This window comes from Poromitra crassiceps (assembly GCF_964638095.1).
Source record: "Poromitra crassiceps genome assembly, chromosome: 1".
Taxonomy (NCBI): Eukaryota; Metazoa; Chordata; class Actinopteri; order Beryciformes; family Melamphaidae; genus Poromitra; species Poromitra crassiceps.
In genome coordinates, this window is record NC_139623.1 from 81,286,011 (window position 1) to 81,309,096 (window position 23,086).

The 23,086-nt window shown below is 44.8% G+C and overlaps 1 protein-coding gene and 1 pseudogene across 2 annotated transcripts in view; one reads left to right on the top strand and one right to left on the bottom strand.

Annotated features, from left to right (window-relative positions):
• The window catches only part of cadm1a (cell adhesion molecule 1a), a gene marked incomplete at both ends in the record, with an annotated part of 848,087 nt that overhangs the window by 538,347 nt on the left and 286,654 nt on the right, over window positions 1-23,086 (top strand). The window lies entirely within an intron of this gene.
• LOC310784855 (protein kinase C and casein kinase substrate in neurons protein 2 pseudogene) lies at window positions 14,385-15,266 on the bottom strand (annotated as a pseudogene). The gene has a single exon. The product of its transcript is annotated as a protein kinase C and casein kinase substrate in neurons protein 2 pseudogene (transcript).

Genomic DNA, 23,086 nt, shown 5'->3' on the forward strand with positions numbered 1-23,086 from the left:
CTTCCGCCTCACTTCATCCAAAACAACGTAATTACCGTGACTGAATTTAGTCAACACAAAAACATACAGTACAAACAGTCAGGCGCTTATTATGCTAAATCAACTTGGACCCCCGGCGGGAAATGGAAGACCGGCGGCAATTAAAGTACAGGCGCTTATTGGAAGAATTACGGTATATATATATATATATATATATATATATATATATATATATACAGTATATATACTGTGCATACATTATATACATTTAGTATATAAGGGAGCATGTGGGCAATGTTTCTCTGCTTAGATTTTTGTGCCAGCCACAGCTATGCCATTTTACGTGCGATCGGGTTGAAACATTCAGGGGGGTGTAAAGCGCACCCGTGCGGGTGACCTGCCGGAGCCAGATTTTCTAATTAGGGCAGATGGGTAGATGAATTGCCCTAAGGCTGAGGCTATAGTTCAGTGATGATGTCATCAGTGATTTCATCAGTCTGAGGCTATATAAGTGATGGGAGTAGAATCGGGGAGGAACCAGACGGAGACGATGGCTTCCGCCCCTGGGCTGTGCGGGTGACCTGACGGAGCCGGATTTTTTAATTAGGTGATTGCCCTAATTAGCTAATGATGTGATGTCATCAGTAATGATGTCATCACTCAGTGATGTCATCCTTCCTGGCTGGCCGTTCAGTGATGATGTCATCAGTGATTATGTCATCAGTGATGTCATCCGTGTTGATGTCATCAGTGATGTCATAGAGCAGGCGAGGCCACGTTACCGACACACAGTGGTCATCAGTGATGTCATAAGAGCAAGGGAGCGAGTCAGCCCCTAGGAATCGCCTATATCTTGCGTTTTGCCATTCAGCCTAAAAATACTGAGATACAGCATGATTATTGGTCCATATCGCCCAGCCCTACGTTTTCATGGCGAGGTCAATTAAGCTGACATTGTCTTGGGTCAATAGGGCTTTGTGATGTGTTAGACAAATCACACAGCAATCACGGCATGTGTAGTCCAAAGAATTCTATAAAAACTATCTTTTTGTCGTCGCTACCAGCTATGTCATGATGACATACAAGGCTAAATGATTCTGGCATTTGTAGTGGTCGTTTTCTTGGGTGGACGAGCTCCGACACCACCAGGTGGACAGCAATCAATCAGAGGCATTGATTTCAGAGGGATTCCCACAGTCATGTCGGATTAATATAGATTAGTCACACTGTGCATCTGAAAGCTGTAGTTAGCCAGTCGCTTGGTTCAGTACGGCCGGGCCAACTTAAAAATGGTTTAACAAGCCCCCCTCCCAATATCACTGTACTGAAATTGCTTTGATGTTTTGATATGGATTTCGAGGTTGATTTAGCGCTCGCGATTGCCGCGTGATACACATGGTGATAAAAATGAATCAAGCATAGGAAACTTCACCATGCCATTGGATGTGTCAGTGCTCGGTTTCAGTACAGAATGGTTAAATTGTCAGGTAGCATATATATTGACATTTCTCAGTGTATAGCTACAGTGCACAGTATGGCTAATATTGATGAGTTTTTAATGTTAGGATGCACATAAGCAGAACAGAATTGAAACAGAATGTGAGCATTGTGAACCACAGAAAACATATTCAATCTTGTCCTTTTTGTATTACCGTTGAATCCGGTGGGTGCACTGTCAATTTGCATTCTTTTTTTGAGAAAAGGACATCTTCCTCCAAAGTGTTACGTCAGCGACAAGGTCGATGTAGATTTTTTCCCCCCTTTTGCGCACCTTCACATTTTGTTCACTCTGTTGACTACGCTGCCTCTCTCTGGCGTCATGCAATCACAAGTATGACAGATGAGCAAGCCGTGAAGCTCCAGGACATTCCCAAGGCAAGATTCCCCGGGACTTATTTGGCTTTAACTTGCAACCGTGGCAATCCCATGAGAAAAACACTCCTTCTACTCTCTCCTGTTTGAAACAATACAGATAGCCCCTTTGACATCTACACTCTACTAACAACTCCCCTCACCTCCACCCCCTAGCTCCCCCAAGCCTTTCCCTATCAAATCCAAGGATCCTTTAGCGGGGGGGGGGGGGGGGGGGGATAGCTCACTCCTTGAGAAAGCCCCAACCTTCGGTTCTGAAAAATGAAGCCTATGTGGAAGTACCAAAAACTGGAGTTCCTCGAATGGCCACTTAAGGCTGGCTGCAAAAGTGAGTCAATCCCCATGTGAAAATGCCCAACTTTACAGCAGAAATAAACATGTTTACAGCCTGGTTTGGTCTCTATAGCTAATTTCACCATTCATGACAACTGTACGGGGGTTTGCATTTCTATAGAACTCGCCCGTTTATAGTCTGGGCCCTATCTTCGTACAGCGCTATCGTTTGCGCGCCTCTTATTCCTATCTTCCCTGCGTCTTAAGCTATCGTCTGCCTCCACCATCCAGTTTTGCGCTGGGATCTAAGCGCAGACACAGGTGTAGGTGTGGCCCAGGCGTGTCCGTGGGCCTCTAGCCTATCATCTGTCTCCCGCAAGTGTCATTTTGCGCTCCGGCGAAGATACCGTCGCTATGTTCAGCGTAAACAGAGGTTTGGGCGTTGCCCGTTCCAAAATAGGCATTCCAGCACAATGTGTTAGAAAAAGGGGCCTTGGGTGCTCTCAATTTTAACGCCACCAAATAGCAGGTCTTAGCGCAAAAAAACCCACTATGCCAGGCGTACGCCTGAGCGCAGACAGTATTATCCGTGCAGTGCAGGAAATCCTCGCTTGGATGGATACATTACGCATGGCACGACGTGCGGACACACTCCCTCTTCAGAATGCCACGTTGACTTCAAGTATAGCCTACACTGCAGAAAAAAACACACCTTGCTCTAAAAATGAGACTTTGTTTGTCATGGTTTTGTGCCAAAAAGTGATTGGCGTTTTGAATTGGATTACCAGGGGAGCGAGGATCTGGCGGGGCGGGAGTCTGTGTGTAGCCCGGGGAGGGGTGCTTTTAAGTGACCCGGCACCCGGCTAGTGTGCCGGGTCCTGGAGGTGGGTCTCCCCGGAGAAGGTGTGAGCTGGCCCGGGGAGGCAGGCAGCGTGGGTCGGTGCACAGGGTGGGTAGAGGCACTGAGGCAGCGCTGTGCGCGCTCCCGCGGATCGAAATCAGTTTCTGGCAGCAAATCACTTTTTGACACAACACCGGCCAGTAGGCTATACAGTAACCTCTCTCCCTGCAATTGCACCATGCAACAATAGCTTAACCCGAGTGGACAATTCTGGTATAGGCTATTGAAATAGGCTAGAATTAAAATCTCACAAATCCCTACCCTATTAAAGAAACAAATATTTTTAAATGTGTATGTTATAGCCTATGAGCGAAACAACTAATTAATACTAATTACAAAAGCATCAATTTGTGCAAATGTGTGCTGGTGGAACGAAATTCAACTTCAAATAGAGCAGCATCACTCATCGCGGCTCTCAGTATGCTGCGTAATTACGCCTGCAGTAGCCCCACAGCGGAGATGCAGGAGAAGAGAGCCCGAAAAGGGATAAGCATACGTCCGTCCATATAACAGCATGAAAGCTGAAAAACATTTATGGCAGTAACACACACATACCGTTCCCATTATTTGAGCCACGGCAGCATTAATTGCACACTTTTTTATAATGTCCTACTAGGTCTAATAACTTTGTTTTGGTCGGGCTGAGTGTATGTGACAACGGCGGGCGAGTTGAGCTCGGTCTGCATCTCAAGCGGGTTGGGTTGGGTCGGATTAGATTTGTTAGGACCGTTGAGAAGAGAACTATTCATGACAGCCATCAAGAAAGGAGAGCAGCACTCCAAGTTGAATACTTTTATTGCCACACAGACGTTTGGGCTAGGGATGCACGATAATTATCGGACCGATAAATTATCGGCCGATATGGCCATTTTGCGTTATTATTTATTATTCCGATAATGGCCTTTTTCCGATAAATTATCATCCGATAATAATCATGCTTTATTTTGAAGCGGAGCCTTTGTTGTCGCACACGTGACATCACAGCTGCGACGCAAACATGGCTGCTGCCAGTCTGTTGTTGTTTTTCAGTTTTAGAATGATCAGAAAGCTATTTGCAATCCATGTCCCACACAGGTTCCGAGAGGAGGGGGAACCTCTAAGCTGGCATTACGTTAAATCAAAGCTGGCGATGATGCAGCGGATATGTTTGTTGTTTTTGTTAGCGAGTTTTGTTAGCATTTAGCTCGTAGCGCGGCCTACCGTCCGCTTGGCAGACAAACTTTGACATTTACAGTCTGTGGCTTGTGATCAAACAGCCCCACAAAAGCACTTAATACACAGAGCTGGCATAAACTTATAGAAACTAATGGAACCCCCTTTACCCGAAATGAAACATCCAGGGATTGTGTATTTAACTCCAAAAAACCACTCGCTAACGTTAAGCTAACCGCGCTAGCTAGCGTTAGCTGCTGGACCACTGAGCTAAATAAGTGCTGGACAGAGCAATCTAACAGAGCCAATAATGAAAACAAAGGCGCAGTCGCGCACATTACGCTCCATAAAAAGCATCAGTCAGTCAACATCACATAGTGTCTTTTCTTTAATCTGGTGGCACCATTTTTCAGTACTAAAAAGTGAAACGACACAGATGGTTTATAGTGCCTGCCCCAGCCTGGGCCCATTCATTGGGCCCAGGCTACAATTCACTGAGACATGGAACCAATGCAATATTTGAACAGATCAGTAACATGACAATAAGAGTCTAAATTACTATGCCTTTTGTCATTGTGTTTTATCTGCAGACTAAGCAGCTTGGCTTTCCGTTCTATAAAAGCCTTTATTTTTGTATTGACTATAATTGAGTGATACACTTTATTAAAACGATCATATTATATCAGAAGTTTTCTTTGTTTTGCTTTCACAGTGATGTCAGTTTTGGTTAGGCCAGAGCTATGCTCACTACATCCATACATCTACCCTAACCCTTTTTTAACCCCAGGTGTGCATAAAATACAGGTAAAAATAAATAAAAATAAATATATATATATACCGTAAAATACCAATTAGAAGCCGACTTCCAAATTGCCGCGGGTCCCATATATAAGCGGGGTCTGGATACATATTTTGTACATAAAAGCAGGTCCCAATTTGACGCCCGGTTAGTTTTTTCAATGTTTTCTTTTTACCTTTGCGACATCCTGTTGAATGCATCTCCCAAACACAACGAAGAAGAAAAATCGGATGAAGAAGACGAACAACGAGGAAACGAGGAACAACGAGGAAAAAAAACACATGCACGAAACTTGCTGATCAAAATTCGTTTTCCGTCAACATCTGATGATTCTGAAAATTGTGTAGGCATTTCCTGAAGATTTTTATACACTAAAACCGACATCTCTGGTGTAATAATTATTTTGAGAAATGTGCCTTATATGGTATGTTTCCCTGCCAGCGGGCATAGAAGTCGGCTTCTAATTGGTATTTCACCGCACACTGCAGCAGAGGGGGCAGCGCATGCAGCCAGCGGAGGAGGCAGCGCATGCAACAAATAATCTGCTCACATGATGATCATGTTCTCTCACCTTCAGCGGAGAAAGTTTAGTGGTAAATACCGGTAGGTCACAGTTCAGCTCAAATTTTATTTGATTTCATGTACAGGCCAGAACTGGCATGCAATGTGCTCTGCTGCGCTGAGAGGGAGGCGCACAAGCAATCGTGTGGAGGGCTGTAGCCAACTCATTAAAATAAATGGTTTATATAAACAATTTCATACTATTTACAATCTTTTCTGAGCAATATTTTTGTACAAAAATAATTAAAGCAGGTCCCAAACTGCCGCAGGTCCCATATTGACGCGGGGTCTGGCTACATATTTTGTCAATTAACGCCCGGGCTAATAATTGGTATTTTACGGTATATATATATATATATATATATATTTTATAATAATTATCGGGTTATCGGTATTGGTTATCGGCAGGAGAAGCAGATATTTATCGGTTATCGTATCGGTTGAAAAAATCCATATCGTGCATCCCTAGTTTGGGCAGCAGCCCTTTTTCAGCGTGTGAAATGACAATAATACGCAGGTGATTCACAGGTGGGCATGAGCACGTTATTTGATTTCCATGCATGACAGCCTCACATCTCTCTCTCTCTCCCTCTCTCGCTCTCCCCATCTAGGCTATCTTTTCTCTCTCTCACTCTAGTCCCTCTCAGTGATGAGGAAGCTGCTGACGTGATGCTGTGGCTTTCATGGGCATGACCACGCCTCCACAATGCTTTTGGGTATAAAGCGGAGCTTTGCGCCGAGATGACGTGAAGCGCAGCGGCTCGACATGCCCACAATTAGGGCTTTGCGCTGCACTATTCCAGCGCAAAATGGGTGCTTACGCAAAATGACCACCGTTGCGAAGATAGGGCCCTATGACTGCAAAGAGAAGTCTGGTTGTATAGAAGCCAATGGGGAAATTACCCTACTTCTCACTTGATTTATTACCTCAGTAAACACTTTCCTAATGGAACTCGATTGTTCATTTAAAGTCTTCTTCAATACAGCATGATGGTCATTTCATTGGCGCAGCAGTGCAACAAGCACAATAAATTAAAACACACAACTTTAGTCAAATCTCAAATTTTCTCCTTTAAACAAAAGAAGCAGGAGTTGTCTGGTTTTATCGCTCCCCAAAATCGTAATACCTAATCTGCTCTTTAACTCATTCTCTGCCAAAGACGTACTCGGACGTACTTTTTACAATGGCGTTCTGTGCCAAGGCGTACTCGGACGTACTTTCATGTTTTGCTTGTTTACATTAGATCAGACCCTTTCCCAGCCTGTGACATTGTTTCAAGTCAAACTGATGAAAGGAACCCGCTAAATCACGTTTAGTATTTATAGTATAGTCACCCATTTAGCAGTAAACAGAGTCCGTTAGTGAGTGACGATCATGAGCGGCCATTTGTGCATTGAGCAGCATTTGCGGCCATTGAGCAGCTGCCTGTGATTCCTGTGTGCGTGTGTGTGAGACTCGAGAGAGAGAGAGAGAGAGAGAGAGAGAGAGAGAGAGAGAGAGAGAGAGAGAGAGAGAGAGAGAGAGAGAGAGAGAGAGAGAGAGAGCGAGAGCATAAGGGTTAATTTGGTCCGTCCAGTCTTGGACTATCTGGTAAATAAGTTCCAGGAAGTAAAAGTCAGTAAAAACTTTTTTTTATTTTTATTTTTATTTTTTTGGGAAAACAAATACTGTATATGTCTGATGTGTCACTGAGGCAAAAAATAAAAGGCTCAAAAGAGAGTTCTGCTTGAAACGGTGTCCTTCACTAAAAACCTATTTTTCTCATATTTCCCTTCCGAAGGAGGGCATTTTTAGTGAAAACAAGCTAACTTCCACTGCTTGTAACTAAACAAGGAAACATGGTAGAGTTTCAGTTTTTTACAAGGGGTAAGAATAGAGTCTCTGCTTTATTGTGAGATATGTTGTGTAATTTTATTCCTAGCATAGAATATTCTGTGGGTCCTGGAAGATCAGGAAATATGCTCAAAATCCTGGCACTGGGAGCACACAGACCGAAATGACCCTGGCAGAGAATGAGTTAATGCAGTCATTCCCAAACCATGGTTTCCGGGGACCACTGGTGGCCCACAAGGCGCCACCTGGTGGTACTCAAGAGCCTTGCTGACTGCCATCAGCCTATCAGCGAATACGATGTTTATGTGCTGTGTCACATCAGTTTTTTGCACATGGTAATTGTTGTGTTGGTTATTTGCGGTCTAACTTGCAACAGTTAGCCTATTTAGCCTTTCGGATGCTACTGCAGATCAGTGTTTTATGTTTAATTTGGTACTATCCTCAGTGGGAAGTGGTACTTTGTAAATTTGGTTTGGTACATAGTGGTACTTGGTCTGAAAAGTTTGGGAACCCCTGCTCTTAATGATACCAAGGCGTCTTTCAATGGATGCACCCATAATATTAGGAGGTTATTTATTTGTCCTTTCTTCTTAACCCCAGCGACACACACACACACGCATGCTTCACACTATCTTCCAACACCCTGAAAGGCTTTTTGGATGGAAATGCCTCTCTGCCGGAGGAGGAACGTGTGACAGGCGCTCTGGAACGGGATTGAGTGGTAAATTGAATTAGAGCAGAACTGCAGAATATGCCAGAATGGCAGGTGTACAGCAGCCTCTGTGTGGACAGCGTTGATTGGCGGAAACTGTGAACGCTAGTGTTGCTCGTTAGGCGAACAATGGCTACAATACAGGGCTTTCAGTGACTTTCCTGAGGGCAGCATTCACTAAAGAGAAACTGCCGGATGGCCAGGTAGGCTGAGCCAGATGTTTAACCCAACCTCCCCAAAGCACACACATACTCTTGAAAAGCTTGATTGATAGCGTAACCACCATGCGTTTATTAAACTGCAAGCAACACAATTCACAAGTCACCACAAGTCCATTTGTTTGCTACAGAGCTGAGCGAAGGGAAAGTGACTGATGTGTAGATGGTCCACAGGCTTGTTGACCATGGCTGATGGGATGTGATTTAGTTTCATTAACAACAGACCAGTCCTCTCTACGGCTGTGTAACAGTCTCTGAGACAGGGGGACGACTGTTGCCAAGAGACTCATTCTGAAGGAATGGAAGTCCCCTTCTCCACCATGTTTTCAGCTGTGGTTTGACGGACATGGTTTCAGTTATACAGATGGATTGACTCAGGTTCCTGAGGACCAACTCACTCAAAAGATTTTCAACTATCTGGAACCCGTTTCTGGCCTACTTTGACACGGGTTAGGGTTCAGAGTTACTTTGTGTGGGATAAGGTGCGTATGTGTGCACTTCTCAGTGACTTCTCTTCGCCACTAAGCAACTGGGGTCACTGGACTTAAAGATGGGTCAGGGTTTGCGTAGATTATTTGCGTAAATTGTCTTCTTTAGCCTACTTTTGAACTTTTTATTTATTTATTTTTTACATCACTACGTCTGTGTGGGATACCTTTGCAACATGATGCTGTCATGTCATGTGTATATTATAATATTGCACCTGAAACATGTAGCCTATTAATCAAGGTCTATTCACTTCAGTCAGCGGTGTGCCTCTCCCCCCCTCCTCTCACTGCCAAATGCTCACAAAAACCTCTACGCCAGGCATTTGTCATGGTTTTGTGCGTTTTGAATTGTTACCAGGGGAACGATGGTCTGGCGGGGCGGAAGTCTGTGTGTAGCGCAGGGAGGGGTGCTTTTAAGTGTTCGGCTAGTGTGCCGCGTCCTGGAGGGGGGTCTCCCCGGAGAAGGTGTGAGCTGGGGATGGGTCAGTGCACAGGGTGGGTAGAGGCACTGAGGCAGCGCTGTGCGCGGTCCCGCGGATCGAAATCCGTTTCTGGCAGCAAATCACTTTTTGACACAACACCGGCCAGTAGGCTATACAGTAACCTCTCTCCCTGCAATTGCACCATGCAGCAGTAGCTTAACCCGAGTGGACAATTCTGGTATAGGCTATTTAAATAGGCTAGAATTAAAATCTCACACATCCCTACCCTATAGCCTATATGAGCGAAACGACTAATTAATAGGCTACTAATTACAAAAGCATCAATTTTCGTTACGAATCCGAACTGGTTCAACCTCCAATTCTCTCTTCCCTCTCTCGTTCTCTCCCCCCCCTCTCTCTCTCTGACTCTCTCCCTCTCTCTTTTCTCTCTCTCTCTCTCACTCTGTCACTCTGCTTGCACTGAGCAAGAAAGAAGTTGCTGCCTGTCACAGACGTGATGGCGGTGACGTTGTGGCTTTTAAGGGGAGTGATCTCACCTTGTGAATCCTGTTATGGGCATAAAGACGCCTATGGAGGTTTGCGGCGAGATGACGTGAAGCGCAGCGGGCCGACACGCCCACAATTAGGCCTTTGCGCGGGGCTATTCCAGCGCAAATGGGCGCTAACGCAAAATGACCGCCGTTGCAAAGATAGGGCCCTAAAGGTCTGCTACCTGACTGTACCTGACGGGACCCGAGAAAACAATTAGGGCTTGTGTTGGGTAGGGCTTGATTACCTCAGGCCGGGCTTGGGCCTACATTTCAGGCCCGTGCAGGGCTCTACATTAGAGCCCTGCATTCTGGCCCGAGCCCGAGGGGGCCCGAGGCCCAGCCCGATCCTAGGGCCGGCCTAGGGCCCATTTTCACCTCATTAGGTAGGGCCTGCCTGCCTGCCTGCCTAGCTAGGGCCTGCCTGTTTTTAGTTTAGTTTAGTTTTTTAATGTTTGAACTGACATATTGTCGAAAACAAACACATAAGGTTCAGGGGAGGGCCGGGGCCAGCCTCGGGCCTGAAATTCTGACAAGCCGTAGGGCTCACATCGGGCTCGGGCCCGAACATGTAGGGCCTGAGCCGGGCTAGGGCCTAGATTTGAGGCCCGTGAAGGGCTCTACTCTACATTGAACATTGGAAGAGACAGGAAGCCAGTTTTTCCATTTTCATCACTAATGATGTCACAATGTCAACAGTGACATCAATGTGACATCAGTGACGCATGAATTCTCTCCATTTATCTCTGTAACGTTATGTCTGTGTGTATAAGAAAGTTGCTCGTGCACATCCGAGAGGTGCAGGTCACAACAAGATAAATCCAAGATACTATATAAAACCAAACTTGTCAAAAATACTTGATTTATTATAATAATCAATAATAATAATAAATCAAGTCTTTTTGACAAGTTTGGCCATCATCTTTGGAGTGTGCGGTCTACATTATGGACTTGTTCCTGACTAGTTGGTGTTTTATATAGTATCTCATATATATATATATATATATATATATATAATTTTGCTTTCCCTATCTGTTCTGTTGCATTCATACACAATTTGGAGTGGTGATATACAAGAGGCACTTACTGTAGTGTAAAGTGGAATGGCTCAAAACTTTGCACTATTTGCAGTTGATCTAGTCTCAGGAGGCACCAGGAGACAGCAAAATGTCAATGAGCTAATTAGCCTAATTCAAAGCGGGGACACAGATTTGGTCCTTCCTGAAGAGAGCCATTGGCTTATGGCGATTATAACCTCTTAACTGTTCCTCTCCAGGCCTCTCTACCAGCCAGGTTTGAAGAGATGTCATGCATGTCATCCCTCCATTTCAAAGCTGACTGCTCCAATTTCTGGATAAAATATCTCAAGGCTTGTTATGTTGCGCTTTTGGGGGGAAGAATCTGCTTGCAACAATAGCTAGTGACGGGGCACTTTGTGTGGGGAGTCAGCTGTGTGCCAATAACACACACACACACACACACACACACACACACACACACACACACACACACACACACACACACACACACACACACACACACACAGAGAGACACACACACACACAGGGAAATAGAGCACTGCAGGAATGAGTGGATGTAGCATGTTGGATCCTCAGGGGAAAAGGCTATGGGGTTTTAGAATGGTGATTTCGCTTAAATGCATGAAATAAGGTCTGTGGTTAACAAAAGTTTAGAGTGGTAATTTGTGTTCACCAGGATAATCTTCACAAACGTGAATGAGACGTAAATGCATTTTTTTTAACATGATTTTCAGAAAACGCTTCAAAAGTCATAAAAGTGATTCACGAGAATGGTTTTCCATCCTACTGTAAACTTACTGCACAGGTCACTGTAATAGGCAGAGCGCATGGAGTCCACCTCTCTGAGTGTTGGAATGAGCCAGGGTCTCTTTCTCATATCCCAGGGGGTCTAGTGCCCTCATCAGGAGGAATGGATGATGGTCAGCAAACATCACTTATTCAGCGGCTCAAGTTCTTGCAGCTGATTGCGAGATTGTAGCTCAGCCTGTAACACTGGTGTCTTTTCCATTGAAAGTTCCCTCCTGAAAAGGTCCTGATCAGTAGCAGAGTCCCGAGACCAACTCTGTTCGAACTGTGTACTCAAGTCTCTATGAGTCTCTTTTCAGTCCAGTGCAGTCAGATTATGTTCATTTGTGATGTCACTTAGGAGGAAGATCACAGATCCAAACAGGGCTGTGTTTGAAGTGTGGCTGAACACTCCTCTATTCCACTATCTGGGGCTGGCCGTCCAGCACCAGCATCAGACCGAAATATGGGCCTGGAGAAGGCCACAGCCACTGTCATGAGATCACTGATGATGTCACAATGTATATGACATAATCAGTGTCTGTCATAAATGACTGATGACAATCACAATTGCTCGAGCGACATCACTGATAATGACACAAATGTCTATGAGATCATCAGTGGGTATCGCATCATCTCACCACTGGCCACCACTCGACGATTGTGGGGCATGACATGAGTTCGTATGACATCATCAGTAGGTATGACATCAGTCACCACTGGCCACCACTCAACCATGATGACGATAACATCATCACTCTCAGATGGGTCGTGACATCAGATATTTATGATCATCAGTCACCATTGGCCACCCACTCGACTATGGCGGCGTTTACTACTATAAATTAGGGTGGTGTCCTGAGCATGGTGGACTGTGGGTTGCTGCCGCCGCAGAATTGCCTCTCTATTATATTAGTAAGATAACTTTTTCTTTCTAAAAAAGAGAGAGGTAAAATTCATCCTTCTTAAACATGCTCATTGCTTGGATGATGGCATGTCATATCATCAGAAATGTTTGTTACGGGCCGGTGCCGATACATCAGAACCAGAACAACTGTATTGATCCCGGAGGGGAAATTGAGTACAGATGCTCACACTTAGATAGGGAAAAATATAAACATAGAGACATAAGAGGCATATGAATAGACCATAAAAACAATAAAATAGAAGTTAGGTAGCCTATATACAATAAAGTGTCACAAATATGTACCTTCTCCTACAATCCTTATCGGGTGCAATTGTGCAATAGCTAAAACCTTTATCGGCCGATACCGGTGATGTGCCGATATCATGGTGCATCCCTAAGTCACTTACATGATCATGTCGGGAGTGTGAAGGATGGATTCACACCTCTGACATATTCCTGGCAATGAGGAGGGTGTGAGGTTGGTATGCGTCTTTTATTAGCTTTTATTATCTCCACTGTCACTTATTGGCTGCTCGGCTGCTGATGAGTCACTGTGCCATTTTGAGGGCCCGGGCGATTCAATACTGCACACCTCTTCTCCATAATCACTGCTTTGTAGCTGAATGTCACACACTTTAATTTGAACATGGGGGGCCACTCGAGTCAAAGCTGACAAAGATTTGTTGGTTTTGAGCCGTTCCTACTTGTTATTACATTTGGGACCCAGGTGGGCCATTGGATGGAAAATCCAATGTGGACAGACACCATAGCGGGTGGAAAATAATGATTTTGGTTTTGTCCCATTTGATTGTCTGACGCTGCATTTTCCTACTGGGAATGCTTGTTCAGCAGTTTTTACGGCGTGGCCACTAGGGGCCAAGGCGAAGGGGGTCTATCCTTGTTTCTCTGAATGTCTGTATGTCCCCATGAAAGAAAGTTGCCAGGTCACCACTACAGTGATGTCATATACAATATCACCGATGATGTCATAAATCACTGATTATGTCACAGACAGTGATGAGGTCATAAATTGCCGATGATGTCATACAATAGAGTACCGCAGGGATGACATATTTTTGTAGGCTTAACCAGAAATTGCCGCCATGTTGGCTCATCAGGGGAAAATGTGCTGCAAACGGCTTGAATGCGTTTCTTTTCCTGCCGGTCTACCTGTCTGATTTTATCGTGAAAATGCAATGAGATGAATGTTTCATTATATATTCGAGACATAACTTTTGTGGGGAGAAATACATTGAAAACCAGTCCGATATGACTTGAATGCCACTTGTAAAATCACCTTTTCCGCCGTTTAACGTTAGTGCGACCACTATTTTGACTCGTGGCTTTTGGGCGATGTAACAAGCACTCACTTTTTGACACATCGCCACACCACATTATCGCCTGAATAATGCGTTGAAGGTTTTTCATGGAGTGGAGAATTGCTTTCTGATGTAGTCTACATTGAAAAATGTAATTAAAAGTATGCCTCGCATAAACACCGTGATGGCTGCAGCCTGCAGACGTTAGTGTGCAGCACACACGTCTCCACCTCCACCTCCCCCCCACTCCCTAGTCTGAATATGTTCGTGTTTAGAAACAACGATCCCTCATGTCTGGAAGGGTAACTCCAGGAATACCTGGACCTGAGTTAACGGGCATAGTCGTCCAGACTTCATGTTTGGAAATGGCTTCTGTCTGTCTCTCCTGTCTCCTCTCCATTCCTCTGACCGACAACACTCACAGCCAAGACACACATGGGATTTCTCTGCCTGAAGATGTTCTTTGACATGGTTCATCTGACATGGTTCATCTGAAAAAAAGTATTTTGTCCAGTAGCTCTCGATATCCATGTTTGCATATTCCATAAATTGGCTACATAAACCATCACAGCCCTACGGTAAGTGTGGCCAGTCCATGGGCATGCCGGGGCCGTGATTGGACCAGAACCATTTCAAGTCCTCCTTGGCATCAGTAGCAGCAATGGTGTCCTTCATCCTGCGGTAGACTTTATGGAATCTTTGATTGCTTGAGAGATCAAGGTGCTGTTTGACCTCCAGCAGCAGCTCTCTGAAGAAGCGTATACGTTCGCCTTCAAACTGCTGCCACTGCTCAAACAGCTGCTCCATGTTCTCCTTATACTGAGGGGTCACCTTGTCCAGTTCCTCCAGAGACGTCTTATAGTGTTCCTTTGTCTTCTGCACATCCTGCTGACACTTCCTCAACTTGTCCAGGAGTTTTTTTTGGGCTTCGGGGTTGTCGTTGTTCTCTAGCTTGATTTTGGCTTCCTTCTCTTCCTTGCAGGCCGAGTTGTACGTTTTCTTCGTCGACTCCACCTCTTTAAGTTTCTTAGCCCAGGGTTTCTGAGCCTTGTGGAAGCCGACCTCGGCCTCATTGGTCTCTTTTTGGCCACCCATCACCTGTTTGTGGTAGGTGTCTTTCTGCCAGTTCTTCAGCCTCTCGTAGTCAACCATCAGCGTTGCCTTCATCTCCATGTGGAGCTCGCTCACCTTCTCTGCCTCCGTGCACAGAGCTACCCACGCCTGCTCCAACAAACCAAACTGTGGGCCTTTCTCTATTAGCTGCCGCCATAGCTTGCCCCAATCTATGAGCTGCTGTGCATAAGACTTTTCGATACGTGCCCGCTCATGAAGACAATTCAACAGGTCATTACAGAGATGGTTGCCATCTTCTACCCGCTTGACTGTCCCCTTGTAGTTCCCCAACTCCCAGAAACTATCACTGGAGACATTTTCCTCATCCTGTTTGCCTGGCATCACTGCTGTTATTGATTGTATTGCTAATTTATCAGTCTTTTCACCGTGTCCCCCCCTCAAGCAATTGTGATGTCATTGGTGAGTGATGCCATCAGGGATGTCATCAGTGAGTGATACTGTAAATCACTGATGATGTCACAAGTATGCATAAGTAAAGAAGGATTTATGACATCACTGACAATGTCAAATGGCTCTTTGTGACAGACACTAATGATGTCATAGACATTGTGACATAATCAGTGATGTCATAAGTGCACTTTAACATTGTGCACTTTAATATTTTGCAATTTACAATTACTAGGCATCTCGTGGGCGTGATTGGTTTGGATCCATACATGTATTGTGTGTAATTGTCTCTTTTGATTCCTTACTCTGTCTTTTTAGCTGTGACCAGCATGGCGAGCAGCTCTGTTAAGTCACTCTGTTGGTTGGTTGGTCCACAATGTTGGTTGGTCCGCAAAATCAATGTCAATGGATGGCATCACAATGGAGTAACGTCACACTCTGACTGACATCGCATATCTGGTCGCAGCTATTATGAATTTGCACTTGTTATAAATCCTTTACATGTTGTCGGTGTGATATGTTGTGTTTTGTTTTAAGCTCTTGCACCCCAATTACAATGTAGTCTCTACTGCAAATGGTAAATAAACAACTGACACCGACTCTGAGTCTCTGAAATCACCTAGTCGAGCCAAAAGCGTAGCACGACGTCATCCAGCGCAAACACACTTGGTGTTCCGGCCGAACACACCGGGAATGGCCCCAAAAAAAAACTATTCTGCTCTGAAAACACCATATAAAACCATCCTTCTATGGGGGACAAAGCGGAAAAACCACCGGAACATCCGGGTCTTAGGGCGGATGATCATTCCCTGTAGTAATGGGCACCAGGAGCCTGGTGACGCGAAGTTAGAAATCACTGATGATCTCACGAGCAATTGTGATGTCATCATTGGTGATGATGTCATCAGTCCCTAGTGGCCCCACCGTCTCAAGTTTGTCAAGCCACGCTGTTATTAGACTCCGTGGCCCCACCTTTCCAGTCTAGGGAATCGCTGCCACCTTCAAGTGCAGCAAACCCTCAGACGTATATGTTAAGCCCCGTGTGTCCTCGCCGAGGGTGGAAATGAAGACCGCTTACCCATATGAAGAATGATGGCTCCTTCAAGAGGTTCAGCTGTCCTATTTTCAGCCTGGTGACACTCACCCCAACAATGTGCTGTTTGACTCTCTCTCTTTTTTTTCTCTGCTTTTCCTTTTGTTCTGGCTCTATCTCCGGCTGCTGAGGAAGGACCTTTGAGAACGGGGAGAGGCAGAAAACGTCAGAGAAAGAGAGCGCAAAAGCCTCAAAGTCGGTGAGAAGATTGTGTGTAGTCCCCCTCAAACATCTTCAAGGATGGGAATGTTATTGAGGCATGTAAAGTCCTCTGGGAGCTTCACTCAAAGGACATTTGGGGCCTTTCATCCCTGACATGAAGGTGGAAGGAACCATTATTGAGGCCCCCGCGACACGACCGAGGTTTCTGCTTTCAGCGGGAGGCTTGAAAGGAGAGGAGGCATCTCCTTCCGCCCCTTTGAGAGCGGAGCCTCATAATTGGCCGAAATAGCTGCTCTTTTCTTCACTCCGGTTTCTGGAGGTAATTGGTATTTATGAAGTATTTATGGTCCATCTTTGCTGATGTCAGCTCCACAGAGAGGAGGAATGTCTACTCCCTTTTCAGCTCTCTGTCGGCTCTGTTTTTCTTTTTTGTTTTGGCCCCTTTTATGTATTCATACATTCAGCTGAGTCATGAATTGTTGCACTTATAATTGTTTGAAGGCGACCAAGGCGGTGGTAGTATTCGGCGATTTGGCCCAGGCTGCCGCCCCATCTGTGACAGTGACTTGAGCAATGGAATAGATGCAGCTTCTGCCGCTTCCACTTATGAGCAAATTTTATCAGGCAATTAAGCCAAAGTCAATGAAAATATATTCATGGTTGTTTACGGATCAATCAACCAAGGGTCCGCCCTCCCCACCCACCCGTTCACCTACCCTGCTTTCTTCCCCTTCTTCTGTGGAGCCAGCTGTTTAGATTTTTCAAGAAAACCTGTTTGAATTTGATTAACGCTCCCCCACCCGAGTCCTCACAGTATTGGAAAAATACATAAGGCCATTAAAGGTACATTGTGTACGATTTCCATAGAAACAAAGTTTAAAGGAGGACTTACCCCCTAGATATGTATCAGAACAGTGATTTGAAAATACCTATGGAAAAAAACAAGAAATGACATATGCTCTTGTCTATACTAAACTCTTTGGCTGTGTTCAAGTCAAGATTTTTTTTCGGAAATCGACGCCATTACAGTTTGCCCACCGCCTCAAAAATAATTTATTTGAGAGGGGCAATATCTTTATAAAAAGTGTGTGGTCGTCTGTATCTATCGATAAGAGCAAAGTGAGGCGAGACTCGTTACCGCAGCACACTGCACAATAGGACAAACCCCCCGCTCTGGGGTAACACAATGCGAGATTTCTCCACGTCATTCCCTCGTCTAACTAGCGATAAACCGCGCAATGAAATCCGTTTTTAATTTTCGTTTCTCCCTTTTCCATGATTCTTTGCAAAAGTTTTCCTCTCGGCTGCGTTCTCGGCTGCGTTCTCCCCCGCCTCCCTCCTGCCAGACCCCGGCTGGCGAAACAGCCTCCTGCATGCATGGGGCGCTCTGTAACCTGGGGGGTACGGTGGCGCAGTGGTAAGCGCTGTCGCTCAGTTGGAAGGTCCTGGGTTCGATTATCTCGTCGTAAGGGCCTTTCTCTCTGTGTGGAGTTTGCATGTTCTCCCCGTGCTCCCCCAGGGGGTTCCTCCGTATATAACCCCCCCACTAAAAACATGCAGAAGATCAGATCGTCATCGTCATCCGACCAGTGACGACAACATCCGAAGTTGGTCCCCGGGCGCTGTACGAGAAAGCGACCACTGCTCCTGGCCTGCCCCTCGGAGGAAAGGACATGCCTGGATGGGTTAAATGCAGAGGACACTTTTCACCGGCCACCGTCAGCATGAGTGTGTTGTGGCCGCATGCATGTATTGTGGTGTTCGTGTGACAATAAAAGACGGGCTTGTCCGTTACGAGAGTTTTAACAAACAAACACAGAGAAATAGCTGGTGTGCGATTTTTCTGCTCAATACAGTCTGAGATTGGGTACAGGATTGAGGGAATCCCGCATCTGTTTGCGAAGGTGCGACTGGACAGGACGCTTTTCACAGACAGGGGCACAGCGTCAGTAGCTGAGTAGCCTGCTATAGTCGGAGCGAGGTGAGTGTCTCTCAGGGCACAGCTGCAGAGCTCTCCTGATGCTCCTCCGCCCATTCAGTCTGTCCAAACTCAATACCGATATAATCTCAGTATGAGATGCAGGGAAATTATATTAGCCGATGTGTTTAGAGCAGCGTTGTCACGTCGTAGTATAGCGTTATATTTTACATGTGCGCTAAACTGCGACGAGATTTGTTTGCGGAAATGTCAGACTGTTCCCATGCAAAAGCCCCCGCCTCTCATGACTGAGAGGAGCACTGCTGTGTGCTGCTGCTGCTGCGCGCGCCCCCGCGGGTGCATGAGAGCAGACTCTCCCGTTTGACTGGCCGGGAGAAAGTGCTTCCAAGTCGGACTGATAATATAAACAACATAATTAGAGCTTATCCAGGTAAGATATTAATAATGTAATGACACATTCAGCGATAAACTGTCTACAATGAAGACATGTGTCAAATATGACAACGTGGTGTTCAGTATTTTAAGAGCACAGGGTTTTTGGTTGGGACTGATTTACAGCAACACAGGTCAAGTGACATCATGGGAATAGGCTTGGAGTTGTGAGGAGCCGAAAGGGTACAGGGGGAGTAGGGGAGTAACTATCTTGAAATCCCATAGTCTTTGGGGACAACCTGACGTCAGGTTGTACCAAATATCCCATTCATTTGAGGGCAAAAAAAAGCAGTGTTCCACCCTTAGAGGGCGCTTATGCCAGGTATGCTGCTGAAAAATGATACAAATGGTAAAATGGCAACAGTTTGGTGTCAAATGTGGAAATTTTGACCAGAATTCTTCACACATCACCCCTGAAAAAATGTGTTTAGGAGGTAAGTTCTCCTTTAAAACATTCAAAAATTATCAATGGCATCTTGGTTTTGACGTCATCTGAAAGATGTCTATGTACTGTGTTTCAGATATATCTATACTGAAATGAGCAATAGCACCAGCTAGCCCTGGTCTGTCATTTCCTGTATTACTGTAGCATTTTTACCTCAAGAGGCGCTAGTGAGGACACTGTAGCATTGAGTCTGCCCTCAGTCCAGGAAGAAGAGGTGGGGAGAGACTCCTGAGGCAGACGTTTTGTTGCTATGGAATAAACTATCAAATCTATCTATCTTCTATCTATCTATCTATCTATCTATCTATCTATCTATCTATCTATCTATCTATCTATCAAATTGAGTATGTGGGCTCTGTCCACTGTTTGTTTCAAGTTCTGTGTCCGGCCACAGCTCCTCTGTGATGATGTCATCAGTGATGTCATAGAGCAGGCGAGGCTGCGACGCGCGCTGGTCATCAGTGATGTCATAAGAGCATGTGAGCCCGCACAGCGGGTGAGCTGCAGGGTGGGCGAGGGAGCAAGTGAGCCCGCACAGCGGTCGAGCTGCATATGCAAGCTGCAGGGCGGGCGAGGCCGCACAGCAGGCGAGCCTAGGCATGGACCCTATTTGACTGGGAAGCTTGAATAATCCACTAACTAACAAACTAGGTTAGACCACCCAAATCCATTTGTATTTTACTATAGGCTACGTCCCAGAACATGGCTCTAATGGTGTTAGCCTTCTTCAGCTACATACAGTACACAAAACTGTTAGCATTTATGCTAATGCTACATAACAGAATATACCCAGGAGGACGCTCAGTTACATTACTAATATTACTAGCGTTATGCCTGCCAGAAGCTTTCAAACCATGTCAGGCTAATTTGAATTCTCAATCTGGCTAGAAGCAAAGAAAAATGCAGTACATTGTGTTTCTATGGAAGAGGTGAAATACCACTCCCTATTAGTTTGGATCATGTGGCAAAATATTACACATTGCACCTAGTAACGACGCATTATGTAATAACTGCACATTATGTAATAAAATCGCAAAATGTAATAAAACCTCACTTTCAATATGTAATAACGACGCATTATGTAAGAATATGCGCAATATGTAATAAATCGCCTGAACGCAAAATGTAATAACGTTGCACTTTTTCTGGTTGAAAATGTAATAAATGACGCATTATGTAACAAAATTAGAAAATGCACTGAAGTTGTCATGGGGGGGTGGGGGTGGGAAGTAGGTTAATACATATATTTGACCATAAAAAGCATTTTAACAGTGTTGACCCATGCCAATTAACCCAGAATGTGCAAATGTATCTGTACTCATTTGTCAAAACCAGTCAAGCAACTAGATATAGGTTGTTCAGCTGATAACAAACTGAATCTATGGGTGACAACAGTCCGATCAGGTAGGCTACACCTTCTCTCTCAGCTTGCTGTGGCACTTTTCTTTATGGTAAACCAGCGGGCATAGACTGTAAGACCCGACACTTGCATTTCAGTTCTGGCCTTTGATCTACAAGTGATATAAGCGTGGTTGACATAGCCAAATTTACTGCCTCAATCTATAGATTACAGGGCCATTTAAACATAAGACATCCATTGAGAATTGAGGATTGTAGAGACGTTTATGAATTGTCTGATATTAGGCACGGGGTTTTTTGGCTGCCCAATTCTGTTCTTCGGGCTCTCCTCCGCACCGCACCCCACCGCCCCCGCGCTCCCCCCGCCCGCTCTACTCACCTTCGGCAACAACAAAAAAAGACTCCTCATGTCTAGAAAGGTAGATGTCCTATCCATAAACAATTTGTCACGTATTGAGCCAAGTGATACAGTAGGCTATGTCTAAGAAAGCGGACAGTGAAGCTTCAGATGTGTCAGCACCGAGGACAGCGCAAGGCGCTCTATGCATCGATTGATGAACATTTCAACACCACCGTCGATGGACAGCGACAGGCTGTCACAGACGATGGTCTGCCCATGTCACACACACCCTGTTGTGAAGCTTGATTTAAATATAAAAGCAAATCTCTAAATCTAAATCCTGCTTTGCAGATCAACATTTTATTCACATGCCTTTCAACATGTTGCCTTTGCCAGAGCCATTCAGGCGGTGTCTCCTCATATAGACGCATGGTCAATGGGTCAGCATGGCCGGGGGAAATCGGAATCCTAACACTGATAGACAATGATGGCAGATGATAGCCTACCACTGAAATATTCTTACCGACGGTGTAAAGCATGCTATGGTTTCGCGTTTTACTGATGTTCATGAAAATTGGTGGAAGGGTGTAGCATGGTCCAATGAGAAACCCATAGCCTATATTGAGGAGCCCATTCTCCAATAGTTTTGATGAAGGATTTAGTCTGAAAATCTAAAGATATCCTCTTTCAGCCACATCTGCAACAGCATGATCAAACAAAATAGAATTACAACCAATTTTAAATGAACAAAAAACCATAACATGTTGCTTGCTGGCTCGCAGCAGTTAAATGTCTACCTGCTTGCCGATTTAAATCAAATGTGCATTGTCTCTTCAAAGCCAGCGAGCCAGCATCCAAAAAAAACATATGCACACAGCAGCAGCATCCCGATTCCCCGTGGACGGCCGACACGAGATCAAAATGGCAAAGCCGACATAGCTGGGCAAGTTCTTTTTTAAACATATACTGTAGCTAATGATGGTGCAAGTAGCTACTTCAGCCGAGGCCAGAAAGAGGCCAGAAAAGCATCAAGCTCATGCTACTCCTGAGAAGAAGAGGTCGAGCCGCCTTTAGGCTATATCAATAAAACACATTTCTTGGATGATTGCATCATAGCCTTTGTTTTTGTGTGTTTTATTGCTGTTTAAATGTTATTTCTGAACATAAATTCAAACCTGAACCGAATTAATTAATTAATTAACGAGTGGTGAGACTCTCCTCACTAACTTTGCACCACAGTGCATAGATAATTATTTTGAAATAAACGTCAACAGAATGATTTTAAAATGAAAATTTAGTTTGCTAAAAATGTTGTGTAAAATGATTACAATTACAATTACAATAGCGAGCAAGCTGCACCCACATGAGCAGACAACCTGATCACTTATTTAGTGATTTAGTTTAGGTTTTGTTTATTTTTGTAGTCAACTAACTATTCATTCTATGATTGTGCATAGACCTTGTATGTTCAGACTCCCGACAGTTCCCGACATTTTGCGTTGTGCAAGGACACTCGGGTTTAATACTGCCTTCATTACACCACTGCTGTGAAATAAATCTTTTATTTGATTTTGAAACAGTAGTCTTTAGTTTCTTGTGTTGTTATTTAGCTTTTCAGAGGCTATTGCATGGTTAAAAAGTGCAGAAATAGGCATGGTGGGTATATAACCTAATATTTTACTATAAAAAATATCAGCCCCCTCCCCAGTTATAACTGCACCCTTAGTCATGTCATCCTCCCGCCGGGCCCAGCCTACCTGATCGGACTGTTGTCACCCATAGATTCAGTTCATCATCAGCTGAACAACCTATATTTGCTTGACTGGTTTTGACACGAGGACAGACAAATTTGCGCATTCCGGGTTAATTGACATGGGTCAACACTGTTAAAATGCTTTTTATGGTCAAATATATTTATTAGCCTACTCCCCCCCCCTCCCCCCCATTACAACTTCAGTGCCTATTGTTACATAATGCGTCACTT